This window comes from Lipophrys pholis (assembly GCF_963383615.2).
Source record: "Lipophrys pholis genome assembly, chromosome: 18".
NCBI classification, from domain to species: Eukaryota; Metazoa; Chordata; class Actinopteri; order Blenniiformes; family Blenniidae; genus Lipophrys; species Lipophrys pholis.
The window spans coordinates 17,327,355-17,347,867 of record NC_137646.1 but is presented as its reverse complement, the minus strand read 5'-3'; positions in this window follow the sequence as shown (position 1 = coordinate 17,347,867).

Genomic DNA, 20,513 nt, shown 5'->3' with positions numbered 1-20,513 from the left:
ATCAGGGAAAAAATGGTAAGGACATGCAAAATGGCTGACCTTCAAAATGCTGCAGCAGCTGGACAAACTCCTCATATGCAGTAGTAATCCTCACTTTTTTTTGCTTTGGAGATCGCCAAAGTCAAAATCCCACAGAAGCCAGCTCTGAAATTTTAATGAAGGAACGGTGAAACATTAAAGCGGAGATTGTGAAATAGTCTGCCTTTATCTATTTCTCATTGCGCCTTCTCTGAAGGAGTAAATCACCCTCTGCATTACATCCTTAACACCTTTGTTGAAGTTATTTTTGCAACTGTGGTAAAAGCTGATTGTTTTTAGCTTTAGTAATAACGATACTGAAATCATCATTGGGCCTTATCATACGAGTTAGGACAGTCTGAAAGAGTTGTTTTGTTTATTAGTGCTTCTAAACAGTACATTGCACCGTTGTTACGTCTTGATGTGTGAAGGTCCTTGTGTGTGGACCCATTCATGCTTGTATTGTCCAAAGAGTGAGCATGTGTGTACAGTGCCAGTGAAAGGCCAAGCCGATCGATCAGCAGGGGCTTAACAGCTTTAGTCAAAGAGCACATTCCGGCTTGCTGGTCTGTTCTCGGCAGGCTTCCCGGGCTCCGCTTGTTCTATCACTGAATTCAAATGTCTGGACTCCAAACATGCCGGCTAAGCCCCAAAGGGCTACATTTAAAAAAAAAAAAAGTTTAAACTTTTTTACGAAGTACTTGTGAAGTTTGCCAGGCACTTTAGTTCAGTTGGACAAATAAAGCAATAATCAAGATAGTCAACAGCTTTGAGATGCCCCAAGGATTTCATTCTTTACTTATACAGTGAATATATGTTTAATACTGCAGTGGTCCAAAGACTTGATGTCAGAATCCTCTCCGACATTTTGATCACTCTGAAGAGATACCCGCATCAGACGGACTTCATTAGTTCCCACCGTTATCAACACAGCCTTTTTCCAGAACCTTTTTTCAAAGATTAGAACAAGCATTTCCCACCTGATGTCTGCTGTGATCATATCAGCAGAGCAGTGAACTGTGAGAAATCTGACCAGTGCAGTCTACAGGCGAGCAGACTCTGTGGAAGTCTGCAGTGAGTCCACACTAACTATTCGCTCCAGAGCCTTTGCAGATGAGATGAATTTTGGCAAAGGCCTGCCCTAACCCCTCTGCAAAGCCCGCAAGTCAGCAAGTCTGGGCAAGTGAGGACTTTCTGGATTCAGCTTGTCTTCTCTCTTTACCCCCTCGAGTTGTCTTACTGCATTTGAAAGCCCGCGAGGAAACACGAAGCCCGAGCAAAGACTCTCAGCTCGAGTGACTGACTTCAACTCCGTGCCCCAAATCCCAGCATCAGTTGGAGTGACAAGCTTAATGTTTTTGTTCTTGACGCCTTGTGCTTGACTGACTGATTTATTTATAGAGGTCTTGCATATGCCTGTAGGTAAGGAAATTAACTGATGTGTGTTTTGAGTCTGTGTTTGAGCTTTCTAGGAGCAGGAGTAAAGAATGCATTCTGATCCGGCAACATCTGTAGTGTAAAACCGTAAATGCTCGGTCTCCCCCTTGATTGTGAAGGATTTTGATCGTATCGCCTTTCATGCTTTCTTGAGTGAAATAAAAGACTGTCAAAACAATGTCTACAGTTTTCTTTGAGTGTTTTTTTTTTTTTTTTTTTTTTTATTGTTTGTGTTTCACGTTGACACAAAAATTCCATTTGTGGTAAAGGTCTCCATACATGATTGGAGATGGAAAGATCTTACAAATAGATTTTTTGGTGTTTGAGTGACAGTGGGTTGATTATTCTCTACAAAAATACTTTCTTTTCTGCAGGTGCACAAAAATAAAAGGAGTATCGACTGAACCAAATTGCTTTTTCCAAAATTATCACCAATAATTGCTTTTCGGAGTCCAGTAATTTCTTATCAACCCGGACCACATTTCTAGAGTTGGTTGCTGGGGGTTGCGTCCTGTGCATGTTCTTATCTTAACTCTTCTGGTTAGACAGTTAATCAAACCACTTGTCAAATGGATCACCTGGAACTGCACACAATGGCTCTCAGCTCTGAGGGAAGAGGGGGTTTGCGTCTGTCTGGTCCCAGCCTTGCAGCTGGTTGTTTGTGTTTCCAGCAGCTTTTGATTACCGTACTCCAGCCCACTTGGCATCGCACATCACCACAATACGCTGACAGTGGAGAGGAGGAGCAGGAGGAGGAGGCGATGCTCCTCTGCACGCAGTCGTCTCCGAGGATTGACCCGACAGAAGAGAGAGAGAGAGACGGAGAAATATGTAACGCTCATGCTGCGGTCTAAAAATAAACACACTGGTGGCATCATGAGGTGCAAGTCAACAGTAATGGCAACCCGTCTTCTCATTAAGTGGCTGAGCCGAGCCAGCTCTCACGCAAACTCATCAAACAGCTCAGTGCTTGTGTTAAAATTCAAAATTCATTTCAATTTATTTATTACTAATAGGGCGTATTTGCAGATGAGGAAATATTAGTGTGGATATACACAGTGTAATCAGGGCATAGATAATTCTATGCCAGCAACCACTCATTTTCTAAAAGAGAATGAGCAAAAAACTCTGCCATGTTATGCAGTTGAACACATTGGATTTAAGTGGAAAAAAAACAACCAAAAACACAATTTTGTCTGAAAGCAGCTTCGGATAAATAAGAGAAGAAGAATGAGGGTTAACAGTTGTTAGACAGAGATTTTTTAAAGAATAGGGTACAGCAAAACAAAGGCTTTGAAAGCAGTCTCATGTGGGGAGTCATTATGTCGGGGCACGATCGACCTGACTTGCATTTTTACTTGGAGCAGATGTTTCTGTTTGGAATATGCAGATACACTGAATGCTAAATCTGTAATTTGCTTCACGTATACACCTAACTTTTTTTGATCAGTCACTCTGCCACTAACTGGAGCATCATGTTCCCATGACTACTGAACATGGCCACATGAGGAGTGTCATGTCCCCATGACGACTAAGCATAACAACATAGAGTGCTCAGTGTTCACATGGCGATGACTGATGTTCCCCTGAGTACTGTCTGCTGCTTGTCAAACCCCAGTTTCCTTTTCCGCATCATTGCTTCGCCACTCTTTGATATATTCCCGACTAATCCTGGTGGGTTTTATGAGGCTCTGTTCTGGAACATGCTGAGCAGCCCTCCATTGCCTCAAGTTAACAACTTTCTTCTTTACTAAACACTCATAGCAGGATGACTGATGCAGCCAGCTTTTGCTTCTCGTCTAGAATGGGTACCTCCATCCTTACCATTTCCCCCAATCTCTTTTACTCATGCTGGCTGTAGATGTAGGTGCATTTAAGGTTTAGTAGCATGGATTACTGCAGCCACAACTGAAATATCTCTGGGGAATGCCGTCGGTGTGAATTGGTTATCCAGGCAGATACAATCCACCAGTCACATCAATTTACACTTCGTTTGGGGATCTTTAAATGCCACTTTGTAAACTTAGCAATACCATTAAAATTCATGAAAGAAAGGCTGGGCAGTTGCCACTGCATCCACTATGTTGTTTCCTGTTTTAATAGAAATTGATATGATGAAGAATTGCATATCAGATGAAGCCCAACGCCGTTCATTTTAGTTGCTATACTGTCTTTGCCCTAACAGCCAAAATGAGCAGTAGTTCAGTACTTCATTTTCAAGAAAAGTGAAAGTTGATGGACTGGCGATCTGTTAATGCTGCCTTCACCAAAAATCCGCTGGTATCAGTTCAAGCATCAAAGATACTCATACTAAACTGGTGTCCATGTATTAAGTAGCTGAGATATTCAGTGAAACTTCATAAAAGACTGTCAGGACTAGTGATGTTTTGAAGTTTTACATCACAGTGGGATAGTAGTTGGACTCATGAGGACGCAGCATACCATGTGACTTTATAGAGAGAAACACAAGTCAGAACCATTCTTTTAATTACTGAGCCCTACCAGTATAGGAAGACAGATTTTTGAACTTTAGATTTCAGCCGAGCTATTCCTGCTTCCAGTTAATCAGCATCAAGCTATTGCTTCACGGTCGTGGCAAAGGTCGAGAGTCGTATTGATCTTTTCATCTAATTCTCCTGCAAGAACACAAATATCCGTATTCTCCAAACCGTTCATCTCCCTTTGTAATGAGGGTTGTGGTGGGGCATCTGTCAGTTTGCTTTATGTTAGCCCCCTTTTTTTCTTTCCTATTTTCCTATTTTCAGTTTCTGGTATGCCTGTTTGTATGTTTGTAATTTCCCATGATCTGTTTTGAGTTGAACTTGGAGTTGGGTTTGTAATTGCGTGTTTACCCAAAATGCCCAGGGGGTCACCCTGCTTCTGATCTATCTCCAAATGAATATTTTTTTTCCATCCTCTCTGCAGACATGGAGGTTAAATTCTGAGCAACTTGAATTCACAGGGTTTATTTTTCTGATTACCAAACCCATACTGCTGATTTTTTAAATCGGAATAACAATCATGAAGATGGACACTTATAATATTTCAAAGATGAGAAGTTCACTGGGTCTCGTACCCTCAGTGCCATTCAGAAGCCAGCAGTCAGCTCACGGCAGCCTCAGACATTGCTCATTTTCTTGCTCTCGCTGGACAGAAAGGGACATCTGGGATGACATTCTGAAGCAGATGCAAAGAGTCCATTACGGTTGCCCCCCAGCTCCGTAGCCATATTTCCTCTGTCAGTGTAACCACAGCAATGAGATTCTAAAAGAGGTGACCAGGAGCTTGGCCCCATCTCCAGTGCAATCTGCTTTCAGCACGGTAGAGGACACTTGGTGGCGTAAAGACAGGCGCGCTCGCACTCACACACCAGGGTGCCATATGGCCACGCGACATAATGAGGGTCATTAATGTGTCGGTGGAATGAGTGATTGGCGGGTGTTGTCTGTGCTGAGTGGCAGGTCCATCTACTATCGAACTGAAGACGATGGAGATGTCACAAGAGCAACGGCAGAAGCACTTGCAGAGCTGTTTTTTTATGATGATGTGCTGGTGACATTGTCAAAGCTTTTACCTGGAATGACCATCCTGTCCCAATGAGTCGTTTGATGATATTGTTTGGATTTAAGTTTAAGAGGCTTTTCTGCCCACTCCCATGAACCAAACCACCCTGCCATTTTAGTCGTGCCAGTTCTGCTTGGTTTGAAGTGCTGTCACAGCTCGACATGATTATATTAGGCCTTTCCCAGCCAAAGGAGAGAGCATTTTCTCAAATACGACCGTAGATACCTTGAAATACCACCAGCTTTAAAGGGTTCTCAGTCTATGACACCTAAACTTGAAGCGTCAAAAAGATTAATGAGAAGTTTGACCTCTTTCTGGAGCGTGTGCATTATGAATTTGTGTTTTTACATTAGTAACAGATGGAATATCTCTCATCAGACTTTTATGCTGATTTTTCAACTTTGTGTGAGGCTGGAGTCGATCCCAGCTGAATGTGGGCAAAAGGCCGGGTAAAACCTGGACAGGCCAAGGTTTGGACACAGGGCAAACAGACAGGCAACCACACACATGCTCTCATTCAAAATATGCCAGCTGACCTAATGTCTTTTGACTGTGGGAGAAAATCCAGACAAAGTCAGTCCATGCTTGGGGAAAAGCCCATAAACAAACCAGACTTATTCTCACTCTGTGATAATTGCTAACCGCCGCACCGCAGCACACTCATAAATTGATTGAGCATAAATATGAGAGCATACATTTTGTAAAAACAGTCATGAGAATCCAATTATTCACTGGAGTGTTTGTAAATAAACGTGCATTGTGATGCAGCATGAAAAATGTCATCCACAACAATACCATTTGTTTGGCCTATTCTTTCAAATTGAAAGCCATCTAAACTTCAACCGATCCATCTTCTATACCGTTGAGTGTAGAGTGGATCACACATGGCCGTGATGAGCCCATTTGTGAAAAAAGAACCCCTGGGTTAGATTTTTACCAATTCCACCACAGGTGGATTCAAAAAGCATGAATACGAAAGCGTACTGCACATAAAAAAAGTCATAAAGGCGTAATGTTTAACTACACTGCTTGCAAAGAAGTACAATATGTACTACTATAAAAAAGTATTGATGAGTATACATTATTTTTTCTGAATTTGAAAAAAATAAATTGGTATTGTCTTTGGAATAGCAAACAGGTCACGAGGCAGCTAAAATATATTTGTCCAAGTAAAGGTCAAAAAGCAGATAAAGCTTGCAGGATTTCATGGTGGTGTTGTTGATGTCGGTGTCAGCCGAAAGTTCAAACTTTATTGCGGGGAGCCTTTTACCGGCCTGTCCAGAGCGCCGAGCTCAGTCAGGAACTGGAAAAGATTTTCCTTATTGCTTACAGAACACCTTCACCTTCACCATCAAACTCCAATTGCTAAAATTTGCTTTTGAATATTCTCTTCTGGCATTTCCAGCTTTAATAACTTTTGCGCAAACATTTAGCTGTTTATTAGTGCTGCAAATCAATGTCTGTGTGAGTGCCTGGCTGCTCTACCTGAACTTATTAGGCTGGATTTGTTATGACAAGTTGCAGACGGATGTTTGCAAATGTTTGCAGACGTGGATAAAATGATTGAGCTGTAATAAATCACATTACTTTAAGTCGTATATGGGGAAACAAATGGATGCTTCAGCGATTATACTTTCCCAAATGAATCTTTCTTCTTGTCAACTTACAGGAAAATGGGGAAAGGCTCATAAAAAAATAAAGAGCCGGGCAAAATCAATAACGAAAGAAGTATCAGTCTGCATTTGGATTTGTATTATTGGACCATTTCTACCTGGCAGCTACTTTCCTTAAGTTTTACAGTGTTTTTATATTTAGTTTATGACAGAAGTGCACTTTGAGAGCACTTTGTTTTTAAACTGGGCCTGGCTAGAGGACTTGTTTCTCTGTACGGTTCAGTTCAAATGCAAGAGGGTACTAATTATAAAAAAAGCAGAATTATCTTTCAACTTGACAATGACGTCTTTTGGGAGGACAAAACAACCAAATTCAAAAATTTCTTCCCTTGAAGATGTGTTTTGTTTCCTTTCATAGACACTGGAGAATCGCTGTGCAGAGTTGGTTGTAAAATTGTGAAAAAGTTTCTGACCTCTGTTTTTACCTTAAATGTCAGTTTAATGTTTGTCTATAAAAGCCGATATATCTCTAAGCTGATATTACAAGAAAGGTCAGCTCACTTCCAAAATGACACACATTACCCTACAATGGCCCTCTGTGAAATATCTCCATGCACCTAAGTGACGCGAGGGGATTTGATTGGTAGTGATAAATAGTAACAGGCACATTGGACATTTGTCCTCATGGTTTACAGCAACAAAAGATAATAATGTACTTGGATGGCCACTGTCTGCTCAAGTTTCTAGCCTGCTATAGCTATCCATCCATTTTCTATGCTGGTTTGTCTAGTTTAGGCTTGTGGGGTGCTCGAGCTAATCCCAGTTGTTTATGGGTGAAGGCGGGGTACACAGAAGGGAACCAGTCACATAATCACACTCAGTCTATATATATATGTAATATAATATAACATAAATGCAATGTTTCCACTTATTTAAGATTACATGTATTTAATCTTTAAGAATGAACTTTAATTACTTCACGACATGTTAATGATAATAATACCAGACGGTCCAACGCAACTTAGCGCAGGAAGTGTGGGAACCATCGGTGTGGCTCTGTACAATCCCATATTTTTGCAGTATTGTTTTTTTTTTTAACTACGACTTCACTGTGAAGTCACTTAATCAAGGTGGCTGGTTTTCAAGTCTTCCAAAGTTGTTGTATTTGATTTTTTTGGGGGGGTGAGTACGAAGCCACTCTCTGTCATCTGTTCGATAAAGTGCCCTTTTCAGGTGTTTTGATTGCAAGAGAATTGCAGGGCCAAGTTAAGTAAAGCCCAGGTCACAGCATGTGGGTCCAAGGGCACATGATTGACATTTCCAAAGACCTCCAGGGCCACAGTGAGAGCCTAAAAGCTGCCGGATTTCCAGCCGTGTGAGCGGCCCCCTCGCACGCCCATCAATGCAGAGGCTGTGTGTGTTCCACCCACATTAGGCGCCTCCTGCTGTCAGGGAGACATTACCAAGCAGGTTGTGCCCTGTCCTCAGGACTGAAACACCGGGCTTTTCCTGTTGACTGTTTACCTCATCCTTTTCATGGGCTTTCTGGGAGGAGCTAACAGACAACTTTCCAATGTTTCCAATTGGATCATACGTCTATAAGCCATTGTGCCCTCTGCTGTGGTGGTTTAAAAGAGCAAAGTAGGACTTTTGCCTCTCGGTGACAGCAAGTTTTACTCCTCTAAATCTGAGGTCATTAAGTCGATCGAAAACAGTTATCTCACACCCTGATTGGTTCCCGCTGGTTACAATTCAGCAGCGACAGTCATTTAGCAGATTAAACATTGAGTAGAAGCAGAGCTCGAGAATCAGACCTCACCCCCGCAAAGTCAACCTGATGCCCAAAGTCCTTTTTGTTTTTCTCACTTTGTCAGGCAGCCTATGGGGAAATTAACTGATGAAATCATGCTGGAAACAGGGTTGCTATAGAAACTTCACATATAAGACTTAGGCTGGAGTTTGTCACCAGAGAGAAAACAAGAGAGAGAGATAGACGGAGAGACAAAGAGGTGGCTGTGTTGAATGCTCACTGGAGAGTCATCGAAGGTGGAGCCATTTGCAACACAGCATTAATGTCATGCTTTATTTCTTCTCTTGTATTTCCGCATCCTTGCCGCAATTTTCCCTCCAAGTCATCACATTCCTGCTGCAGGGCCTGGCTGGGACAGCAGATAGGGAGGTTCTCTTTACCCTGCTGCACGGGAGGTCATAAATATTAAGGGGAGACGCCATCCTTTTTGGTTACGAGATGATGAACGGAGTTGGACAATAAACTATACTTATTACCCATCAGCACAACACTCCTCGTGGGTCAGAGTGCGTTTGCGTATTTCACTTTAGAAATAAGGTGTTTTGTGGTGAAACTGTGAGAGGTGTCAGTGTACATCCTGACTCTCTACTGCCGTGGTACATCCTGATCACATGTTCTGTTACTGGCCCCTAGTGGTCCAGGTCAGAATTAGGACAGAAGCGTCACAAATGTCACATTCTTATCGCACAGCTGGCTGTTCATAGTGCACATGAAATATAATGTAATGTGATGTGATTATTTTTGTCTTTTATCAAAGGTGTTGGGCTATCCTTGTAAAGCTAATAGAAATTGTACTTGACATCTCCAGTGTGATTTTACTACATATTGTAATCAATATTTAGGTTTATGGTGAGGTGCAGTTGATATTGCTGATAGTGCTGCTGTGATTTAGTGGAACATACCGTCTTTATAATAACAAAGCAAAACCAGCCCTCCATAAGGAGCATTTTAGTGAGTTTTCTGGTTTTTTCTTCTTCCAGACATATTCTTCATTACTTTGATTGAAAACAAATGAATATCCCCATTACACCTAACAGACTGAAAAGAAGAAGATGCACAATTTTTTATTTTTTTTTAAAGAGTTTTCCTATAAAGACATTACTCACACTTGCCATAAAACCTCTCTTCATTTTAAGACCAGCTGAGAAAAGATGTACCTGCAGAGATGAGAGATTAAAAGTGATTAAACGGCAAAATTCATTTATAGTCGCGAGAGTCGCCACGGCTCTGCCCCCTGATTTACGACTGTCAGAGCCCGTCCTAATTTCAGTGGGTGACAGTGAGTGTCAGCACCAGGCCGGCCTGAGGCGCTGACAGGAGACTCACTGCACTGTCTGCCATCTTTCACTCCTTCCTCCCACCGCTCTTGATCCTCCTCTTCCTATACGGCTCTCTCTTTTCAGCTCCCTGACTTTTAGAGGAGAGGACCGAGCATTGTCATGCCAAGCTAAGCTTCGCACATCTTTATCAAGTATCAGTGCCCGCTGAGAGAAAAAAAAAAAAAGTGTCTTAGTTTCAGAAAACCATTTATTTCTGCCCATCCTCATCTCTCCTTGCACAGACTGCCAATGGGTAGAAGCAAATGTTTGCAGGGAGCGAGCGCCGGCACACAAACACGCCGTGAGACGTTCAAAGCCAGATACAGCCGATTTGAGACTCCGACACAGGCACACTCTCCCCTGCTCCATCTTCACATTGTAAACGAAGTAAACAAACACAAAGAGTATCCACCTCTTTTTGTAGTTATTCTTGGCAAAGCAATGCTTCACTCAGATCTCCTTCTCAGAATAAACCTAACCTGGAGTTTAGTGAAGTTGGAACAAGAGAGAGAGACAGAAAGTTGGAATGTCACCTTCTGCTCCTTGGCATCTCAGCTGGGAAGGCCACGGAGAGTGCAACGGGACACAGAGGGGCCCCTCTGAACCTTAGCTCTGGGACAGATGGCGAGACTGGACCCTTGGACCGGCTAATGAGCAGGTCATGCCAAGCAGTGTAGGACACCAGGCCAGAGGTGAGGTCGCTCCATCAAAGGCATGAGGCGCCGTGTCAATGAGGTGAGGCCACGCCCAGCTGTGTAGACGGTGGTTACATAGAGTACAGCAAATAACGATGGCTTGATGCCAGGGGCTCATGTTGGCCGCAAGCTCGTCTGTGGCCTGAAAACGCCAAGCTGGTCAGGGATGCAGATTGACTGTTGGATGTAAACACAAACTGCCACTGGCATTGCCTGGACAACTTGGATAAAGGGGGTGTTTGAACTACTTAGCATGCAGGCAAACCGGCAGATGGTTTACGCGGAGAAAAATAATGTCATTGAAAAGGAAAAGGAGACCTTCTTAAAGATTTCCCCGCTGATTCAATATTTCATCGCTGTGAGATTGTCAGACGTGAGAAAAGATCGGATGAGCTCACTTCTGTCTAACTTCACAGCCCCAGATTTTCATCTCAAAGTCCCAGCTGACTGTGACTCGAAGGACATTGCATGAGTTATCAAATTTTATGCCGCTCCCTCTGAAGACACCGAGGGCTTTACATGAATTTTATGTCTCCGTCCGGCAACAGCCATAAGCTGGAGGCATTGGCCCGCCATTTGTCAATCCCTATCTTATTAAGGCAACGCCGCCTTGCTGCTTCCCCGGAATATATATTTACAATCACCACATATGTTCATTCCTTTTACAAAGATAAAGTGATTAGCCTGTTCTCGCCAGCGGTCCAACATCGTCTTCATGGTGGCATCAGGCAATCTGTTTTCAATGAAGCTTGAAGATGTGTTCTCGGACAAACGTAAAAGTCACTCTGACCCCATGTTTGGGATGTTTCATGAATGCGATAATAGATCAATGTACTGCAACTTCTTCTTATTGGGAACAATAAATACCCTTTGCGGGACTTTTCCATAGTTTCACACAGTTCTCAGAGGCCGATGTGTACCATGAACAATCCCAATCAACTTTAATTTGTGAAGTAATTTTGAAAATATTGCAAAGAATCATTTAGAACAGTGATGGTTGGGTGTGAAATTATCCCCACTGTGCGGGAAATGTGGGAAGAAATCCACATGTCTATTTTTGAATGCATGCTGACGGTAAAACAAGGCTTTGGGCTCAGTTGGAGTTAGCCAAAATCAAACGGGTATTTTGCCCATGTTACTCTCTTTAGTGCAAAATTCTGTCTTTGTGTTGCCGTCACACTGCTGTAGCTCAGCAAGGAAACACTGACTGAGGAAAGACAAAAAGTCGAATTTGTCCAAACATATTTTCATTGATCACTCCGGTTCACATTTCTATGGAATGGTAATACCTAACAAGGCTGTAAAATGTGGCTATTTTTATATCTCCATGCAGAAAAGTTACTTCGGAGGATTGCCAAATTTCTATCCAACTGAATTTCTCTCCGAAGGCAAATGGATTCTGTAAATATATTGTTATAAATAAATCATTCTACAGCATGATGCCTGTGAAAGTACCATTGCTTATCTTTTCCTATGTAGACCAAGTTAACTTGAGGGTGATGCATACAGGATCAGACAGTTGATTAAACATAATGCACAACCATAAACATTTCATTAGAGAACACATGAAGGCCTAAAGTTGAGTAAATTGATGTTTTTTTTGTCTTGTGTCTATATTTTATTTATTTTTCAATTTAATTTATTGGCTGTAGAAATGCTCTAGGCACAAAGACCAGAAAAAGCCCTCTCTGGCATTTCTGCTTGACTTTTAGAAAAGCTGCAATTGGTCTCGCCTGACAAATGACCATGCAGGTTGATGGTACCAACGACTTTTCATAATACACAGATAATTTTTTTTATTTTGCCCTATTATGGCCACAACATACAGGGGACGTTCACACGGGAGATTATTGCTCTTGATTGATGGTGTATGTATCTTTCAAGCTGTATCTAACATGTAGACTAGAACTAGTTAATGCATCTGACATATATTTGATGCACTTGGCATTCATACTTGTGATAATAGTAGATTCCATGTTAGTCCTGCAGATGGCGCTGGATTTGCCCTTTTCGGAACTCACTCTTATTTGATCGGTTTTGTTTCATTAAGACGATGGTGTTGCTCTGTGAGGACCGCTGCGTTCAGGAGAGTTACCCACATTTACCTGATTATACAGTCCATTTTGGAAACTATTTTTAATTTGTGTGTGGAAAAATTACAGAAGTGTGCGTAACGCCAAACACGGCAGGACACGTCCCGGCCAGGAAACATTTTCACACCACAGACATCTTCATTTTACACTTCAGCATCAGGCTGATGGATCTCCAAATTAGTCACTGCGGTCGATCCAGGCCATGATGGGCTCCATGTCGGCAGGAAACATGTAATTGCATGGAGTTGAATATATTCGTGTTTCCTAATAATCTTTTCTTTTCCCCAAGAGATCTGACAGCATGATGATTCTTTGTCAATCTGTGTTTGTTTTCCATTTCAAACGAATGCAAAAGCTTCTAATCTGCAATTCTGGCAAATTCTGCAATTCGGAAAGGCAGTGAAAAACACAAAAACGGCTGATTACAGGAGCGGCTAGAGGCAACAACTCTTTGTGATGCCTTTTATCTTAACAGTAAAACAGATTCATGATCTGCATTCATATCCATTCCAGTTATCGATCTCCTGCTCAGATACAGAGCTGTTTTTGTTTGAGGCAACGCTTGAAGAATGATGTAAAATGGCTGGTATTGGTGGGATAGACAGGCCGCATCCTGGGAGCTCATTTGTAAAGAGTACAGGTGTAAGGAGAAAGAGAAGAGACAGGCAGGAACCTGTGATGGATGATGAGGGTACACAGTGGACCAGTGACAGGAGAACATCAGTGTAAAGCATCAATGATATATTGCATTTTGTAGTTTTGCAACGCTCGGTGGAAGTTGAAAGTAGTTTGGGGTTTGCAGCAGCCCACACCCGGCGCTTTGCTTTGTCATATTTAGTGGGCGTGATGCTTTTGAAATGGTATTGTCATGCATAATCAGTCATCAGTCCGCTCACTGGAGGCTTTTTTGTTCCTCCAATCAAAGAACTGAAGGGCAGCTGATTGACAGTGCATGACAGTGCTTGCACGCAGTCTGCAAAGCAAATTCCCAGGTCCTGCTTGTTTGATATTGCCCCATAATGTGTGTGTGTGTGTGTGGGTGTGTGTGTGTGTGAGCGTGTGAAAGTGTGTATGCGTGTGTTTATAACCTTAGCATATCCTGTTAAGTCTTGCTTAGCATGCAAACCCCTTCACCACCAATGTCCTGCTTTACCTTCACACATATTTACAGACTTAAAGAGCCCAGATCAAACAGAACTCCTTCCTGTTGGCAGCTCCACAAGAACAGCTCACTCAAATACCTTGCTCAAGGGTACTTAAGTGTTGAAAGTTTGTATGGCTCATTAGTTGTTTTATCTTTTTATTAAAGTTTTGTAACTGTACTCAATTGGGTGAATTAATCTGATATCAACAATTACACCTCCAAAGAGACATGTAAACAAAGATCCAGGCACTTTGATGTCATTTCAATGTCAGCAATGAACAAAAGAGCTGTTAGGATTAGAAGTGATGAGTCCAGTAGTCCCATTTTGGGTTATTTTCCATGAGTCACATTGTACAGGCAGACAAAGCATAAAATAAATCAATTACTGCCTGATTATTATTATTCTACTGTCATCCCGCGCAATCAAATTCGAATTGAGAATTATATGCCAAAGTTAATATTCAGCACAAAAGGGCTTTAATATACTCCTGAGACTCACAAAAGACATTTTTGTTCAGACACTTTCCAGACTCCCAGCTAGTTACGCCCACTTCTTCCCTCCACGGAACCTCGTGGGAGAAGAATAATTGTTCGCTTATGCTGACGAGATGGTTCCGATATGCACAAATTATACCCGCAGCACTCTTTTTTTCCTTTAAGTCTCCACACCAGACAACAGTCTGAAACATACATGTGTAAACCGACGAAACAAAGACACACAGTTTCGCTCAGGAAATATTGTTTATCTCCTCGCGTCGCATCTCAGTTCATCTCAAATTCATTTAAACAGCATGTAACTCGGACCACTGAGTCTGGGGTCGATGCTTGTCACAGCATGACATCATACTCCTGCATACTCCCGTTGAACCGAGGTCGGTGCTGCATCATTGTTTCTGGGCAGCAAACAGCCCGTCTCTCTCTTCTGCAATGAAACAGTGCCATCTATAGAGATACTCAGCCCTTTTATTTAATGCAGATAAACCCATGAGAGACTTTTTTTTAATATTTTACCCTCCTCAGTGGGATTTTATTTTACTGTGCACAGCAATCTTTTTTTTTTTATTTGTTTGCAAATGCTTCAAAAGTATCTTCTTTGACTGGATTGCTATGTATTTCAATCTGACCTCATTTAGATTACCTTGGAGTTTTTCTTTTTCTTCTTCTTTTCTTTTTTTTTTTTTTTTTTTTGAGCGTGAGTAGAGAAATAGCTCCAAAAAATTGTTGTGGCTAAATCCAGAAGCTTATGTGACTGTAAATATCCTTGTGACAGTTAGAAATGGCTCTAATATGCCAAGCTTGGCTGCTGTCCGTCATACTTAGAGGTTGATGCAAAGGCTTGTCCCTTCAAAGCTACCTTGGGATTCATCAAATCCTCACATTTCCCACCCCTCATTTTTTTGTCAGCAATACTGCTGCTGAATGTGTATGCGAGGGTTTCTAGCTTTGGTAGCTGAACATATGAGCTGATTATGAGTTTAGGATCTTTGATCCCCGCATTTATTATGCGTTGCTTTGATTTGGTAGTTTTACTGTTGCAAATATTTTCTTTTCTTTTCTTTCTTTTCTTTCTTACCAGACAAATTGACAGTTGATTTTTTTCAACTTTTATCCATCCATTCATTCAGACAAAGTTTGTGATATTTTAGGAAATCATGGTTTCTTGCAATCTAATGTATTTCCAATTGTCCATGTGGAAGTTATACTGGCAAGGCCTCATCACTTCACTTTGCATAAACAAATCCTCCTGTCACCACAGGGATTTGAACCCAGGTCAAGGTCAAGACTCAACCACAACTTAACATACCACCCCAATTGACTATCTTGCTATTCCTTACTACTTTTAGCCCACACGGGCATTGCACATTTAAGAAAATAGAGGCTGTAGATCAGTTTTGTGCCAGTGGACATCATATGAAGATCAACTTCTTTGCACAATTTCAAAATTACTGTGTGTATCACAAGCAAAAGTCCTCTTGACTTTATAGTGCAGCCGATTTTCCTTTAATCCTTGTAAATGTTCTTGAGTAAGGAGGTGATTGTAAATATTTTCTGCCTCAAGCGGCGCTACTGTTAAGTTCTTAAGCTGTAATTATTTTAACAGTGCTTTGTTTATTCAGTTAGAAAAAAAGCTTTACCTCTAAGAAAAAAAATAAATTACAAAGTAATACATTTGTTCTTGAATATCGCAGGAGATAAGCTCAAACTCGCTGGATTCTAGCCCTTCCACTGCTGGATTCTGGGTTTTTATTTCAAGTGTTTTATTCTCAATTGTGTTAAATTGAGGATATCTTTGTTCTCAATGCGTCTATGTCCTCTCCTTCGGGGAGCTGTTCTGTCCTACCCCCTGCCAGCTACAAAGAGTTTTGTTCCTGGAAAGTTGCTCTGACTTTGCCTGAAGAAGAGAGTCAGGTGGTTAGAACAGTCGGAGACAACCTGCGAACAAGCATGAACTCCTCTTTCTCTGCTTCCATTCTCTTTTAAATGAGAAGTATATCTGCCCCCAGCCCAGGCTGAGCATTCTGGGAATGAGCCAGTGCCCGAGGATTGAGGGAGGCGAGGGCTTCGGCCCTTGAGGGGCCAAGAGCTTGTCCGTTCCTCTCGCAGTCTTAGCCCTCAATTACTGAATCAAAGGCGAGAGGACGGCCAAATCCCATCCTGCGCCTGGTCCTCATCTCACCCTGCTGGACCCGACAGGCTATCTGTGTCTGCTTGTTCACTCACTCTAACTTGAACACACACTGAGCTCAGCTCCTGGGAACCCTGCGAGTGAGCTGCGAGTTGCGCTCCAAAGAAACTTCAAAGTTCATTGCTCTTTCTCGGCAGGAGTGCAGATGGGGTGAGTCCTCCGTATCGCCTCACCTTCCGTGTCCCACACACTCCCTCACATGTTGCCTATTCCTAAGCTGCTCCCACATGAGTGCGTGCAGATGAGGCATGTCAGCGTTGTTTTCATCCCACATCCAGTGCGTTATCTCCCCGCCTGTCCTATGAAGAAATGCACTTTTTTTTCCCCCGCGTTGTTATTTACTAAACAATTTCAAGGCTTATGGCATAAGTAGCGAGAGGCTTATCCCAGTAGAAAAAGCACTGCAGTGACAGTTGGAATATGAGTATGACTGACATCACTTGACTGGTTTATGTGAAAAGCCTCTTTTTTTTTTTAGTTTCCTTGGGCACAACGTAGATTTAAGGCGGATATTCTCCAGACGATTTGGATGGAAGGAGTGAAGCGCAAATGTGCTCCAGCTCTTATGAGGAAAAAAGAAAAGAAAAAAAAAAAACTTAATAGAAGCCACTCTCACAGTTAAGGTAGTGTATTATAGTTTCTGGGTTGCTGCTTTCTGGGAAAGAGAGTGAAGATTGTGACACAAAAGTTGCGTATATGCATAGTCAGAGTGCCGTAGCTCAACATTTGTCGGCACAAAAAAATGTAAATAAAAATAAAACGGCATCGTCAAGGTCATAACAAAATCCTTTTAAAAAGATACACTGCCAATGTAAGAACAACGAGCTGGAACGGAACCATAAATGACTACAATAATGTCAACTTCAGCCAACTTATATCACCGATGCTTATATCATCCCCTCCTTAAACTAATGTCAATTTGAAGAAAAAAAAGCCATACCACATAAAGAATATTTTACTTCTGCCTGGTGGTGGATGTTTTCATTGCTGTCGGTTGCTTGCTCAGTTGGTTGGTTAATAGAATAACAGAACAAAAAAACCTTTTGAGGGTTCATTAAAGACGGACAATGATGGTACAAGGATGACCTGTTTTAATTTTCAACAAGAACTGGATCATATTCTTGCCAAGTCAGAGGTATGTACTCTCTGGGTGTCTTCTATATGTTGGCTATTTATAAATAACATCACATTATATTCTACAATCAGTGTAAAAAATCTTGACATTGGCTATCATGAGGGCACAAAATCATTCAAATGTGAGGTGACAAGCATCAGCCAAAGATGGCCCGTGTTCAAAATGTATAGAAGTTGATCAAGAAATGATTTTGTTTAACCATTAGGTAAACAAGGTGTTGGATTGCGCGCAGAGTGAATTGCATTTTCCACAACCCACCTCTTTGATTCTCCGCCGCATTTGTAGCAAACGTGTATTTGGAGAAGAGCAGCAGAGGCTTTCTGATGAAGCTAAATGGCTCATTCATTGAGTCTCATTTTGATCTGGGAGCTTCTGGTACCCGCGGGGCGTTGAGGATGCTGGGGGCTGTTTGCATTCCGAAATGAAATGATTGGCACCTCTCATTCCAGAGAGATATCGAGATGAGATTGTTCAACCACTGGCAATCCACAGTCTGTGACCAAACTCCATCCTCCAGGATAAGTGGGTTTCATCACAGGCTGCCTCCACAATTTGTTAGTGGAGAGGATGAAATGGCCTGCCAGCAGGCCTCACCCCAACCCCCGTTGAATACTCGCGGGATCATCTTGGCCGTGCTGCTCATACCAGAGCAACCAACACAATCCCGGTGCTTGACTAGTGACAAATACAGAACGGCAGAATAGGTTGCCATCCAACAGCAGTGTCTTATCAGGCTGCTTGAACGCTGTGGTGGGAGAGGAGGTGGCAGGATGCAGCGGCTGCGTATCATCTCTCTTGAATGTAGGAATTGTTGAATTCACAATATGTCTTGCCTCTCCAGCCTTTCATAATGTAAACCATCGAAAAACACCTAAATAGAAGAGAGTCCTCCCAACTCAAATGTTCTTTTGTGTTTGTTGTTGGAAAGTTTGTCTTCTTGTAGTTGTTTGTGAAGCCACTAGTGCATTAATAGCAGACCGAGCCACTCATATTAAAACCCACTCATTTCACAGATATTAAATAGAGTTTGATTACGCGAAGAAGTTGAGTGTTCCCACTCATTTTTAATCGTTCCTCGCCATCACTTGAAGCTGTCGACTTTAAAGTCGGCATGCCTGAGATTTCTAAGATGTCAGAGAATCATAGCGTGCATAACAAATGCTGAGATTTTTCGCAGGTTCTTTTCGCTTGTTAATGCTCAAAAATAACCAAAAAAAAAAAAAGTGTAAGACTTTATTCAGGATCTTAAAAGTAGGATTCGGGTAATTTATTCTACAAGCTTCTTCCGATTCAAAGTAGCTTAGAAACTTACGCTGTATATCCTCCACATTGAGCTCAACTGCAGTTTTAACTTGGAAACTTCACAAGTGTTCTTTCGGCGGCATTGTCTGGCGTCGTTTTATTCAGGATGAGCCTTTGTAAGTTTCCACGTGTCTTGTTCCAACAAGTCAGTGCACTTAGTTCACATTTGCATGTCTAATTCAAACGTCGATGGGTTCATGAATATTCAAGGCCGGCCCCTGCTGTAATAGAAACTGACTCGCATCAGCAAACAGGCTCGACCGTACTCAGCGTTTCCTGTATTTTCCTGTGTTTTAAATCAACTTCACTCCGCAGCGACTTGCTGTTGTTGATGAGCCACACTGCTCCGAGAAGTCGGCGAGAGGCAACGGATAGATTTTTAATAGACATCTCGGGCTTTCATTACTCAAGGCGACAACAACTGTGTACATGTTGCCTTGTTGTTGCGGTTCTCTAACAAGCTGCCTCGCAGCGCAGCGGAGGAGAGCCGCGGCTTAAGTGAGAACAATTGATATTTAACTTAACAATGTGCTGAATGAGGGAAGCAGGAGAGCTGATCCCGAGCCAAAAATAAAGTGATTAGTTCTTTAGGACCATTACTCAGTGCTGTCTGCGGGGCCGTGGGCTGGTTTTCTAAAAAAAAAAAAACAACTGTTGAATCTCACCAGTGGTGTGCAAACATGGTTTGCACATTATTTTCTGTATTTATTGTTGATGGGGCAACACTCCTGTCGTGTTTTGTTGTCCCGTTTCAACACGATCTCCCCGGTCGTTACTGGGTCTGCAAACAAATAGTGTGTTTGCGCCGTGATCGTGAGGTATTTTCACCATGGTGACAAGTCTGGAAAATTAGGCTCGTCTCATTCGGACGTCACAAGATTGCAACCTGAACAAAGTCAGTAAAACAAAAGGAAGCCAGTGGTCCATGTATACGGTTAGTGATTCAATTAATATGAATGCTCATTGCAGTACTGGAGCCTATTGACCATTTTGTATGTGTGTTTTCACGTTAACATAACTCCTGACAATTCATTTAGTTGAATCTGTTCAAGCAGACTTTCATCAGAGATGACAGTCGACGTGAGCGAGATAAATCTGCCTCAGTTTGTAAGGTTTTAATTTTACTGTGTTTATTTCCTCTTTTACTACAGAGCTGCTGTGACTCTTTGGTCAGAGTGAGATCCTGAAGTATAAAACCGTATTAGTGGCACAGCCAGATCCTTGGGCCAGTGACATGATAGAAAAGCGCCTCCACGTCAATAGTCTCTCCCAGTTCCTGAAAGGAGTCTTGGATGTAAGATGTTTTTAAGAAACTTCAGATACGGTGTGAAACAATCCTTGTAACACAAGCTTGAAGGAATCCCTGTCAGGGGTTTGCGGGCTCCTCGTTCTGCTGCACCACTATGTTCACACGTCGTCAGCACTTGCTGACTGAATCCCACTGCTACAGAAAGCATGTTTTGGTCCTGTTGTAGTTAAATGTGCATTTTGGTGTCCACCGTTGGCTGGTGTATCAAACAATCCTGCAAATCAATGCATGGCACGGGCAGAAGATCGAAGCTTTACACTCAGAATTGACCAAAATTATTATGTTATTTGGTCGTGGTTCTGTTACTGGTTGGGGAAAAAGAGCAAATATTTATAAACGCTTCCTTCTTTAGTTTATCGAATAAAACTTGTATTATTATTTGATTAAG